This window comes from Kogia breviceps, chromosome 11 (genome assembly GCF_026419965.1).
Source record: "Kogia breviceps isolate mKogBre1 chromosome 11, mKogBre1 haplotype 1, whole genome shotgun sequence".
In the NCBI taxonomy this organism is placed as follows: domain Eukaryota; kingdom Metazoa; phylum Chordata; class Mammalia; order Artiodactyla; family Physeteridae; genus Kogia; species Kogia breviceps.
This window is the reverse complement of record NC_081320.1, coordinates 62,870,589-62,884,968: the sequence shown is the minus strand read 5'-3', so window position 1 is coordinate 62,884,968 and position 14,380 is coordinate 62,870,589. Positions and strand designations below refer to the sequence as shown.

Below are 14,380 nucleotides of genomic sequence, written 5' to 3'. Positions count from 1 at the left end.
CTGATAAAGGAAGCTTTATAAATGCAAAGAGAATCTTAGATAATAAATGTGAGAAGGTATTCTGAATACGATGGCCCCAAATGTATTTTATGCTATAATTCAAGAGATCAAATGAGGAGAAAATTAGAACATTATAGTCCAGAATAAGAAATTAAGATACTTGTATCAGAGAAGAGACTGACGTATTTCATAATTGCACTCTCGTTCCATTTATAAAAAGAAGAACAATGGGAAAATTGCAGGGGTTTGTCGAGAAGTGTAAAAACAGCAGAAGCCTTGAACACCAGGTGGCTGACATTATGAGAAATTCAAGTGTCAAAACCCCAATGAACCTAACTTGTCCAGGAATAAATAGTGAAGTGCTGGGGATTATACTCTTCATTTTTTTCTGTACACTTTAAATTTTTTTTTTTTTTTTTTTTTTTTTTTTTTTTTTTTTTTTTTTTTTTTTGCGGTACGTCGGCCTCTCACTGTTGTGGCCTCTCTCGTTGCGGAGCGCAGGCTCCGGACGTGCAGGCTCAGCGGCCATGGCTCACGGGCCTAGCCGCTCCGCTGCATGTGGGATCTTCCCGGACCGGGGCACAAACCCGTGTCTCCTGCATCGGCAGGCGGACTCTCAACCACTGCACTACCAGGAAAGACCTGTACACTTTAAATAATCTCAACGTGGCTCATTTATTCTCCCATTAGGAACGTTTTCCCCCTCTCTGCAATACTTATTTATATTCCACCATTCTTTATTTCCTATCTGTTCTCAGAATATTCCTCCAGTTTTCCATGCTTGGGAAATACCTTTTCTACACTCCAATAATCAGAGGCAGTGAAGAATTACAGAAAGTAAAATCTAAAGTTTAAGATTCCAATGTCATTAAAATACAATTTTTACAATAACCTACATGTATGGAGTGCTTCCTATGTATCAGACATTGTGGCACACTTATTATGTCAGTTAATTCTCTCAACAATCCTTTGGGTAGATATTGCTGCTTCATTTTAACTGAGGCTTAAAGAGGTAGCAAGTGGCAAAATCAACATTTTTAAACACAAGAAATCTTAAATGAGATCTGATGCTCTCAATATCCTTGCATATGGCCTTCCTCATGTAAGAAGCTCTACTGCAAAGATTCACAGAAAGAAAAGCTAGAAAAGGGATCTGGAAAAATTCTAAATATCCAGATATCATAGGTCAGGTCATGGATGAGGCATGATATTAAATACTATAAAATGTATTTTTATAAATCATAAATGCTATAAAATGATTTCTTATCACAAGACTCTACAATTAGGGTTTCCTACAAGATGGTTACAATTAGGGATTCCTTTCCTTGGATCTTGACAAATTTTGGATTACCAAGTTCTCATAATAAGAAGGGAGGGATAAAACTTCCCACAGTTGAATCTTACTGAATCAGAATCTCTGAGGTTGGAAATCTGCATTTTTTTTAAAAAAGCTCTCCAGGTGATTCCACTGAATAGACAAGTTTGGAAACCATTGCCTCAAATTAAACCCTTGTTAAAAAGTAGTTGGAAGCCTGTTCAATGCCAGACTGATACTTGGTATTAGGACAGTGGGGGGAAAAAATAAGGGAAAATGAAAGTATTAAGTAGAAACAACACTTTCTACCATTTTTCCCAGGTGCAGCCCCGTGGAGAATTGTTTTTAACACTGCCTTACCTTGTTTAGGGCTCTGAGGGACTTTGCAGCAAATTGACCCGTTGTAGTAAGTAGAAGCATGAGAGCACATTCTGCAGATCTGACTTTGTCACTTGGAGGAATGAGTGTCCTGGGGATAAACAACCTGAGTGAATACAATATCATCCTTTGGACAGACAGCTAGAAGCCAACTTGAAGTATCATCACATGTTGAACAGCACAAAAAATGTCACATTAAAGTGAATAGACATGACTTCATGAGCAAGTTCTTCATATCAAAATCACAAGTATTAGTGATATTTTTTCCTAATGATGAATTGATATTCTGCCTGACATTTTGGTGTGTCACTGTGACTATTGCACTTTTAAAGCAGAGAAATGGAACTGCATAGCAGGAATCCTTAGAATATGAACTGATACTGGGAAAATCTCAGAAAGCAAGGAGTTCTCAAGTCAAGGATCAACTTCATGTTCTTCTATAAGCCCATTTGTGGCTTTGTGCACAGCTTGATTTCATATCATCCTGTGGTCATTGGTCATATATATCTATTGAACTATACTGATGCTATGAGGATCATAATACCTTATGTTGTCAATATCCACTTTCTTCAAGTATTGGTTTCAAGTTAATTTAATCTAAAAGAGTTTAGGAGGAGCCACAAGACTATTTTAAGAGAGTCAGCATAATAATTATTACATGATTTATTTCTTTATCTTTAGATCTGGATGCAATGCAAGACATCTTGAGTCATTTATACCATTAGATAATGGTGATGCTGATAATAACATTTCGCATTTGATGAAAGTAAATCTTAAATGGAAGTATGAGAGGAACAGTCCAGAATATCTACGGTTTCCACTGAGTTTGAGTATTTACACAAAAATTCCTCTGTTACCTAACTCATAATTATAAAAATAGAAATGAGAGGAGGCTGATGCCAGCTGTTTGTTTAGGTTGGCATATATTCATTGGAAGATTGTGAGGGTTGTTTATTGAGAACAAGTCTATCTAGTATCTGTTTAATTTTTTTTTAATGGTAAGAGTCAAAATATTCTACTTGTCTTAGAAGATTTCAAAATCGTATTATTTGCAATGTACAGGCAAAGGAGAAAGAAGAAGATTTAACTGTCAACAGTTACTAAGATAACATTAGTGTTTACACATATGGGGGAAGTGAATGAGGGTGGTTCTATTCAATAAATGTGTGCACTGTCATGTTACATGGTACTAAATGTACAAAACATGAGATTCATTACCATTAGTGTGGGTTAAATTCAGATGTTGCTACTTGGTTCCAATAAAAGTTTGGATGCCTATCTGAAATTCATGGGCAGTCTGTGCTTCCTAATCAGCAAAATGGTGAGGGGGAAAAACTCTAATCAATTTATCTTAAAATTGCTGAATTATTTGCTTCATCACCAATGAGAAGGTAGAGGTGGGTATACCCACCAAGTGAGGAGAGAGAAGGAAGAAAATAATGGATAAACATTTGTAAACTTGGCAACTTTGTTTGGGGTTTGATGCAAGTGAAAGACAGAGTTTAAGGTCATTTCTCATTTCATCCAAATAAATCTCTTTAGTGTGGGTTATACATTTAGGGGGATATCATCTACAAAATCGTCCAAATCACTTAAGTTTCCTTCACCCAGATGAATTTAGTGAGACTGGAAGGCTCTGCCCAGGAAATGAAGGTTTCTAAATTGTGGCTGGTTTTATCAGAGGGTGAATCTTCCCTCAAAGAGAGGATTGGAGATGTGAGGCAAGGTCCTAGCCAGCAGCAATGGCAGACTCTGTGTTACAACACTGGCAATGGAAGAAGAATTGAAATCTAAAAATGAAATGTGCTTTTTGAAGGATGCATCTCCTTTGTCTTTTCCCCCAGATGTGATTTGTTCTCATTGGCTTAACATACTCACTTGGCTTGGGTGTACATAGTGAGGACAAGAGCTAGAAAGGAAAACTAAGACTTTGAGCCAGTTCATTAAATCTTTAATTATTAGTGATGGATAACTCTTTGGTTCTTATTGCTTTACTTAGGATCAAGGAAGATTTGGGAGATGATGGGTCTCTATTCCTTGCATCTGACCTCTGCCTAAGCAAGCATTCCTCCCAGAACCAATTTGGTAGAGAAATGGAGTCGAGGGTGACTACTAGCATGAAGGTGATTTATTCTAGTAAAACTTGGGCCATGCATCGCTGTCACACTGTCACCTGTCAAAATGCCACTGGCCCTTTTATTTACTTTTTTCAGTGCCTATTCCTGAAAGTCATTAATCTTTGGGATTGGCACTTTAATTAAAACCTAAAGAGAAGTGTTTGGCATGAATTTGTGCACGTGTATAGGCATACATGTGTGAATGTGTACACTTATATGTTGTTTGGAGTTTGTGTATGTTAACGTACTTAAAATATATACATACTTCCAAGTGGCATTTTATATTATGCACTTAGGGTTTGTTTAAGTCATATTTGTGGTTTTGGAAAATCTTGTAATCACATGGAGATGCATCTGAAATTGTAATAGATGAGTGTATATTTTAGAGGAGACCTACTGTAAATCTTGCAAAGACAAATACTTATTTCACAAAGTGAATAATATACCTTTTTGTAACTTTTATGCAAGCTCAGATGTTTATAGATTACATTTATTTTAAACAAGAAAACTGTAAATAATAGAACTGATTCTGGTCAGGCGGCAGAACAATTAGATCTGAGGATGTTCTTAAATAGACAAAACCCTAGAAAACCAATGTCTGTCTCTACCCACGTGAGACCCTCAGTTAGATTTTTCCACACAGAGCCCTCCTTCAGCAGGATGATAATATTGCTGATTTCCTTCCCATCTTCCTTATTAGTGGCATTTTCCAACTTAGGCCTGATTTCCTCCCTTCTGCTGTTCCCTGAATAACCAGTCAGATCTCTCCCATCTGCCACCCCATTGGGTATGCCTTCTTCTAAAAGAAACTTCTCTGTGTAAACTCCAAACTCCATCAGAAGTCTTGTCTTTAGTTAACTTTCATGTTGGATAATGTTAATTAATATAAAAGGTAAGATAAGGTATTCCAAGGGGAACTGCCTTTTAACCAGGGCAAAACCATCAACAATACTAATGAACGTCTAATAGAATGTCAAGTTCCAGTAACATAGTCAAGGAGACATACAAAGGAAAAAAATTAATCTCTGTCTCCAAGAAGCTTGTTCTCTTTGGGGATTATCACCCAACCGTGCAAAGAAGCATGTGATATTCTTGCAAAAGTACAAAAACATATGTGGCTGGGAAGATTGTGTTCTGATTTCTATAAGCTGAAAGGCCAAGTTGACTATTTGTTTCCACTGTGCAGACTACATACCATGAACATTTATCCAGCAACCTCCCTTGTGCCTGCTATCAGAGGCCCTTGTTGAACAAGCCATAGTCACCTTCACATGTTAGCAGAAGAATGAGTGAATCTGGAGAGGAAAGTCCAGGTCAGTTTTCCTGAGTCAGGAATAAGTTAAAAGGTATAGGAGTCAAGATGACAGTGTGGGAAGACATGGAGTTCGCATCTCCCCACAACTAGGGCGCCTGCAGGACACTGATGGGGGACCTCAATGCCCAAGGTGAGAGGAGGAACCACCAGGCGAACTGGTAGGACAGGGGGGGACTGAAGGGGGAGGAGAAGTGGAGGCCAGACAGAACCGGCACCCCTGAGGGGTGGCTGGGGGGGAGGGGTTCCCATGCTTGGAGGGACCCTTGGGGGCTCGGATCGAGGGGAACACACCTAGCGTATCCCTGGCCTACTCGAGCCCGGGAAGCCTGCTGAGCTCCCAGGTTGGGTCTCCCACCCTCCAAAGCCCCCTCTGGGCCACGTGGGTCCTGGGGGCATAGGAGGGAGGCTAGGGGTGAGCAGGAGAGGCAGGCAGGAGGGGCCCGCCAGGACCAGAGGAGTGAGGGAGGAGCAGGGGGCATTTGCCCCACACACTTGAGTCCAGGAAGCATGCTGGGCTCCCAGGTGGGGTCCCCTGCCCTCTGAGACCAGAGGCAGGAGGCACACCTGGGCCCCTTCTGTTCCACTGAGCCTAAGCCCCACCCTCACACCCCCCAGGGCCTTTTCCAGCCCTGTGGGTCCTAAGCATAGGCCTCGCCCACTGCTCAAACCCCACCCTTGCTTAGGCCCTGCCCTCCATAGCCAAGGTCTTTTCCACATTTTTTTCCCCTTGTTTTTACTATCGTGGTTCTGTTTTACCTTCTGGTTGTTGTTTCATCTATATTCTTTCTAACATACCTATTAGTTTCCTAGTCTAATTTTATTTTTTGCTTTGTTATTGTTCTTCCCTTTTTTCTTTTTTTCTCTCTTTTTTTTTTTTTTTGCCACCCCATGTGGCTTACAGGATCTTGATTCATGAGCCGGGGCTCAGGGCAAAGCTCCTGCAGTGGGAGCTCTGAGACCAAACCACTGAACTAAAAGAGAAACTCAGACCCCAGGAAATATTCCTCAGAGTGAGGTCTCCTGGAGTTCCTCATCTCAGCACCAAGACCCAGCTCTACCCAACAGCCTACAAACTTCAGTGTTGGAAGCCTCAGGCCAAACAACCAGTAAGACAGGAACACAAGCCCACTCATGAAAAAAAAAAAAAAAAAAAAAAAAAAAAATATATATATATATATATATATATATATATATGAGATGGCAAAAAAATATGTCACAGATGAAGGAGCAAGGTAAAAGCCTACAAGATCAAATAAATGAAGGGCAAATAAGCAATCTATCTCAAAAAGAATTCAGAGTAATGATAGTAAAGATGATCCAGAATCTCGGAAATAGAATGGAAGCATAGATTGAGAAAATACAAGAAATGTTTAACAAAGATCTAGAAGAACTAAAGAACCAACAAACAGAGATGAACAACACAATAACTGAAATGAAAAAATACACTAGAAGGAATCAATAACAATAACTGAGGCAGAAGAACGGATAAGTGACCTGGAAGATAAAATAGTGGAAATAACTGTCAAGGAGCTGAATAAAGAAAAAAAGAATGAAAAGAAGTGAAGACAATCTCAGAGACATCTGGGACAACACTAAACATAACAACATTCGAATTATAGGGGTCCCAGAAGAAGAAGAGAAAAAGAAAGGGTCTGAGAAAATATTTGAAGAGATTATAATCAAAAACTTCCCTAACATGGAAAAGGAAATAGTCAGTCAAGTCCAGGAAGTGCAAAGAGTCCCATACAGGATAAACCCAAAGAGAAACACGCCAAGACACATATTAATCAAACTATCAAAGATTAAGTACAAACAAAAAATATTAAAAGCAGCAAGGGAAAAACAAAAAAATAACATACAAAGGAAACCCCATAAGGTTATCAGCTGAGTTTTCAGCAGAAATTCTGCAGTTCAGAAGGGAGTGGCAGGATATACTTAAAGTGATGAAAGGGAAAAACCTACAACCAAGATTACTCTACCCAGCAAGGACCTCATTCAGATTCAATGGGAAAATAAACAGCTTTTCAAACAAACAAAAGCTAAGAGAATTCAGCACCACCAAACCAGCTTTACAACAAATGCTAAAGGAACTTCTCTAGGTGGGAAACACAGAGAAGGAAAAGACCCACAAAAGCAAACCCAGAACAATTAAGAAAATGGTAATAGGAGCAAACATATCAGTAATAACCTTAAACGTAAATGGATTAAATGCCCCAACCAAAAGACACAGAGTGGTTGAATGGATACAAAAACAAGACCCATATATATTCTGTCTACTTCAGACCTAGGTATACAGATGGATTGAAAGCGAAGGTATGGTAAAAGATATTCCATGCAAATGGAAATCAAAAGAAAGCGGAATAGCAATGCTTGTATCAGATAGAATAGACTTTAAAATAAAGACTGTTACAAGAGATAAGGAAGGACACTACATAATTATCAACGGATCAATCCAGGAAGATGATATAACAATTATAAATGTTTATACACCCAACATAGGAGCACCTCAATACATGATGCTTACAAGGCAGATGCTAACAATAATGAAAGGGGAAATTGACAGTAACACAATAATAGTAGGGGACTTTCCCACTTACACCAATGGACAGATCATCCAAACAGAAAACAAATAAGGAAACACAAGCTTTAATTGACACAGTAGACCAGATAGATTTAATTGATATTTATAGAACATTCCACCTGAAAGTGGCAGAATACACTTTCTACTCAAGTGCTCATGGGATATTCTCCAGGATAGATCACATCTTGGGTCACAAATCAAGCATTGGTAAATTTAAGAAAATTGAAATCGTATCAAGTATCTTTTCTGACCACAACGCTATGAGATTGGAAATCAATTACAGGAAAAAAAAACTGTAAAAACACAAATATATGGAGGCTAAACAGTGCACTACTAAATAACCAAGAGATCACTGAAGAAATCAAAGAAGAAATTTAAAAAATACATAGAAACAAATGATGAAAACACGATGACCCAAAACCTATGGGAAGCAGCAAAAGGAATTCTAAGAGGGAAGTTTATAGCAATTCATCTCTCTGAAGTTTATAGCAATTCATCTCACCTCAAGAAACAAGAAAAATCTCAAACAATCTAACCCTACACCTAAAGCAACCAGAGAAAGAAGAACAAAGAAAACCCAAAGGCAGTAGAAGGAAAGAAATTATAAAGATCAGAGCAGAAATAAATGAAATAGAAATGAAGAAAACAGAAGCAAAGATCAATAAAACTAAAAGCTGGCTCTTTGAGAAGATAAACAAAATTGATAAACCTTTAGCCAGACTCATCAAGAAAAAAAGGGAGAGGATGCAAATCAATAAAATTAGAAATGAAAAAAGAGAAATCACAACTGACACCGCAGAAATACAAAGGACTATAAGAGACTACTACAAACAACTCTAAGCCAATAAAATGGACAAGCATGAAGAACTGGACACATTCTTGGAAAAGGTACATTTTCCAAGACTGAACCAGGAGGAATTAGAAAATATAAACAAACCTATCACAAGTAACGAAATGAACTGTAATTAAAAATCTTCCAACAAGCAAAAGTCCAGGATCAGATGGCTTCACAGGTGAATTCTATCAAACATTTGGAGAAGAGCTAACACTGATCCTTCTCAAAACCTTCCAAAAAATTGCAGAGGGAAGAACACTCCCAAATTCATTCTATGAAGTCACCATCACCCTGATACCAAAACCAGAAAAAGATATCACAAAAAAGAAAATTACAGAACAATATCACTGATGAACATATATGCAAAAATCCTCAACAAAATACTAGCAAACAGAATCCAACAACATATTAAAAGGATCATACACCATGATCAGAGAAGAAAAAGAATTAAAAGGAATACAAATTGGAAAAGAAGAAGTAAAATTGTCACTGTTTGCATATGACATGATACTATACATAGAAAATCCTAAAGATGCTGCCAGAAAACCACTAGAACTAATCAATGAATTTGGTAAGGTTGCAGGATACAAAATTAATGCACAGATATCTCTGGCATTCCTATACATTAACAACGAAAAATCAGAAGAGAAATTAAGGAAACAATGCCATTTAACATTGCAACAAAAAGAATAAAATATCTAGGAATAAACCTACCTAAGGAGGTGAAAGACTTGTACTCAGAAAACTAGAAAACACTGATGAAAGAAATCAAAGATCACATAAACAGATGGAGAAATATACCATGTTCTTTGATTGGAAGAATCAATATTGTGAAAATGACTATATTACCCAAAGCAATCTACAGATTCATTGCAATCCCTATCAAATTACCAATGGCATTCTTCACAGAATCAGAACCAAAAATTTTACAGTTCGTATGGAAACACAAAAGACCCCAAATAGCCAAAGCAATCTTGAGAAAGAAAAACTGAGCTGGAGGAATCAGGCTTCCTGACTTCAAACTATACTACAAAGATACAGGAATCAAAACAGTACGGTACTGTCACACACAAAAGTTATAGATCAATGATACAGAATAGAAAGCCCAGAGATAAACCCAAGCACATACGGCCACCTAGTTTACAACAAAGGAGGCAAGACTATACAATGGAGAAAAGACAGCCTCTTCAAAAAGTGGTGCTGGGAAAACTGGACGGCTACATGCAAAAGAATGAAATTAGAACACTACCTAACACCATACACAAAAATAAATCCAAATGGATTAAAGACCTAAATGTAAGACCAGATACTATAAAACTCTTAGAGGAAAACATTGGAAAAACACTCCTTGAACTAAACCACAGCAAGATCTTTTGACCCACCTCCTAGAGTAATGAAAATAAAAACAAAAATAAACAAATGGGGCCTAATTAAACTTAAAAGCTTTTGCACAGCAAAGGAAACCATGAACAAGACAAAAAGACAACCCTCAGGATGGGAGAAAATATTTGCAAATGAAACAACGGACAGAGGATTAATCTTCAAAATATACAAACAACTCATAGAGCTCAATATCAAAAAAACAAACAATTCAATTTAAAAATGGGTGGCATCATCAAAAATTCTACAAACAATAAATGCTGGAGAGGGTGTGGAGAAAAGGGAACCCTCTTGCACTGTTGGTGGGAATATAAACTGATACAGCCATTGTGGAGAACAGTATGGAGGTTCCTTAAAAAACTAAAAATAGAACTACCATATGCCCCAGCAATGCATTACTGGGCATATACCCTGAGAAAACCATAATTCAAAAAGAGTCATGTACCACAATATTCATTGCAGCACTATTTACAATAGCCAAGACATGGAAGCAACCTACTTGTCAATTGAGAGATGAATGGATAAAGAAGATGTGGCACATATATACAATGGAATATTACTCAGCCATAAAAGGAAACGAAATTGAGTTATCTGTAGTGAGGTAGATGGACCTAGAGTCTGTCGTACAGAGTGAAGTAAATCAGAAAGAAAAACAAATACCGTATGCTAACACATATATATGGAATCTAAAAAAAAAAAAGAAATACTGATAAACCCAGTGGCAGGGCAGGAATAAAGACGTAGACATATAGAATGGACTTGAGGACACAGAAGGGAGGGGGAAGCTGGGGCGAAGTGAGAGTAGCATTGACATATATACACTACCAAATGTAAAATAGTTAGCTAGTGGGAAGCAGGTGATCAGCATAGCAGAGGGAGATCAGCTCCGTGCTTTGAGATGACCTAGAGGGGTGGGATAGGGAAGGTGGGAGGGAGGCTCAAAAGGGAGGGTATATGGGCATATATGTATGCATATGGCTGATTCACTTTGTTGTGGGACAGAGGCTAGTGCAGTATTGTGAAGCAGTTATATGCTAATAAAAATATGTTTAAAAAAAATTTTTAAAGGACTGGGAAATGTAGTCTTTTAGCTGAGTGGCAATATGCCCAGCTAAATACTGGAATTCTGTTACTAAGGCAGAAAGGTAGAATGGATATTGGCAGCCCCCAACAGAATCAGCCATAGTAAGTTTTTCTGAAACAAGACGCAGAAGCACAAATGTTAAAGGAAAATATTGGCAACTGTGACTAAATTAAAATGTAAAACTTCTAATAAATAAAATATTTAAATTATTTTAATCAATAAATATTGACAAAAACTAATTAAATAGAAGGTAGAGTTATGATTGCTAAGAAAGGGGTCATCAACAATTGGGTCTTCTGGAAAAGAAAGTATTACAAAGTTAAAGATATGTGATATTTTAGGAGCATCAACAGAAAAAGTAACTCAGAAGTAGCAATGAAACAGTTGATGGATCTTGTTTTGCTGTGTATTTCTGGATTAAATGTGCAAGAATCAATAGCTGCTTGTTACATTCCCTCAGTCTCCATTCTCTGTCTCCCAGAGATAAATCATATTGGGTAACTGTGGCATCTTGACAATCATGACCTTGCAAAAATGTGCAGGTAGGCCTGCTTTGGTGAACAGTTTGGAGAGGGGAATGTATCATAGGCTGTGAGAATGTCTTCCATGAGTGTGAGAGAAGACAGGTGACCGTGGGACTTTTCAGTTATAGGTGAGTGAGAGAAAAACTTTGTATAAGGCCAAGGAGGAGGCTATTGTAGGCGCCCCGCTGTATTTATTTGCTAGGCTGCCATAACAAAATACCGCAGATCAGATGGCATAAACAACAGAAATGTGTTTTCTCGCAGTTCTGGATCAAGATGTTGGCCTGTTTGGTTTCTTTTGAGGTTTCTCTCCTTGGTTTGCAGACAGTCACCCTCTTGCTGCCTCTTCCTGTGGTAGTCCCCCAGTGTACGCATGCCCCTGGTGTCCTTTTGTGTGTCCAGATTTTCTTCTCTTACAAGTCACCAGTCAGATTGGATTAGGGCCCATTCTAACAGCCTCATTTAACTTAATCACCTCTTTAAAGGCCCTGTCTCCAAACACAGTCACATTCTGAGATACTGGGGCATAGGGTTTCAGCATATGAATTTTGAGAGAAAACAATTCAGGCCATAACACCCACTTCACTATGTACTTACCTAATCTAGGGCTTAGCTTGGTCTTGGTTACCCACAGACTATCAAAGCTCCAAGGTTAGTTTTTAAAATTTTTTTCTTTGTTAGTTTTTTAGCAATACAGGCTGTAAAATGATATGTCTGGAATATAATTCCATGCATTTGCCATTTCCTCCATTATATTACCTTCATTTCCAGTTATATTAAGCTATTACTGTTAACCACCTGTAGAGTGTAGCTCTTCAGTCCAATGTTCATGTCCCTTGGATATTTGGTTTCGATCAGGAATCACAAATTAAATGCCTATGGGGAATGAGTAGGCAACACGATGAAGCTGGCCCAGCACAGGCTAAGAGGAGTGTGAGAACTATGGTGAACTGGAGATCAGAAAGCACATGACTGGGCTTCCCTGGTGGCGCAGTGGTTGAGAGTCCGCCTGCCGATGCAGGGGACATGGGTTCGTGTCCCGGTCCGCGAGGATCCCACATGCCGTGGGGCGGCTGGGCCCATGAGCCATGGCCGCTGAGCCTGCGAAGCCGGAGCCTGTGCTCCGCAGTGGGAGAGGCCACGACAGTGAGGGGCCCGCGTACCGCAAAAAAAAAAGAAAGCACATGACTCTTCAAAGGGGGCAGGGCTGTGGACCTCCAGCTGGTCGAAATGACGTGGAAATTTTGGTGGTGCTAGCTTTTCTAATTTTTCAAGAGAAACTGGGAATACAGATTTTAATCAAATGCTTGCAATTTTTAAATTTTGTAAACTATTTCAAGTAAAGAAAATACTATGTAGTTCCCCAGTCTATATTGTCTCTTCATTTTCATCTATTGGAGATGCTATTTCAGAACCGATGGGCAATATAGAAATCTCAGGGATACTAGGAAAGACTAGAATAGACTATTCATTCATGGAAGGAGATGGAGACATTTTTATTTTCCAGAACCCATCTTAGGTGAAGCACTATGTGTGTTTCATTGGAAAATGCACTTAGAGTGAAAAGAAACCTACAAAGTCATTCTCCAGCAATAAAAAACTATATTGCTAAACCATGAATCACAAGAGACAGGAAGGCTAATGGATGAGGCAGTCAGGAGATGGGAAGCAGAGACAGGTGAGCTGGTGCCATGCGTAAGGCTGTGTCTTAAAAGGGGGGAAATGTTCTAAACAATCAGAAGCAATCAGAAAGTCCTAATGGAAATGGGGGCACTTGAGCTTGGTTTAATAAATGAATAGAAAAGCAACTTTTAATTTTAGGATATGGTAAAGGCAGAAAAAATGTATTGTTACATTTGGGAGATAATAGGGACTTTAATTCTCTGAGAATGGAGACCATCCTTCTGTAAAGTTAAATGAAACCAACTGGCATCTTTAGTTTGGTATTATTTCTGGCTGAGTTTCCTAACCTTGTGATCTTTGCCTAACTAAGAAGAGCAGGCAAATGCAGAAAGGAATGGAACTTCTAAAAAGACTTTGTCTAGACCAGAGGTCCACAAACTTTTTCTGAGGGCCCTACAATCCCTGATATAAGCATGCAACTCGGTCATAGCACAGAAGCAGCCATAGACAAAGCATAAGCAAATGGGCATGGCTGTGTGCCAGTACCACTTCATTTATAATAAGGGGTGGTGGGCCAGATTTGGTCCACAGGGCCTAGTTTGTCAACTCCTCATCTGGAGAGAGAAGACCCACTAATATAGGCTAGGGGTAGGAGAGGAAGAAAGAAGCTTCCATAGAGTGACTCTAAATACTGCCAGGCACAATACTAGACACCCTCACTAATATGTCTTGTTGAAACTCTATGGAAGTAAAAGGGAGAAAGGAAACAGTGTGGTAGGCAGGTGATGGATAAGTGATTTTTAAAAATTCAGAAAGAAATGTGTATAAATATATGGGGAAAAATAAGATCCAAATGAAATGAGAGACCAAGCCTATTTAAGAAGGCTAAATGGAAGAAGAAAAGCCAGAGCATGGAGGTCAACTCATTCAGAGAAATATCAAATATCAGAGCAGAAAGGGTACAGTAGTATAGAAACAATAGGTGATGATAAGGACTCATTGCAATAAAAGGACTAGTAAAAATGACTTGAGTTATTAATTCTACTGGGGCTACTTCTTTGAACCAGGAGCCCATCAGCCTTATTAAGCAAGGCCTGCTTTTTCTTTCAGCAGCTGCCCCAAATTTCTTCTATCTCTAATCAGTTATTCCAATGCTGAGAGGCAGATGGGAAAATGAGAAATGATGACTGGAGATGGGCCTCTGTTGCTGTTTCTGTGCCCCTCCTCA

At 38.7% G+C, this 14,380-nt stretch overlaps 1 long non-coding RNA gene across 1 annotated transcript in view; it reads left to right on the top strand.

Annotated features, from left to right (window-relative positions):
• Nucleotides 1–14,380, top strand: part of LOC136792088 (uncharacterized) — a 189,744-nt gene that overhangs the window by 19,102 nt on the left and 156,262 nt on the right. The window lies entirely within an intron of this gene.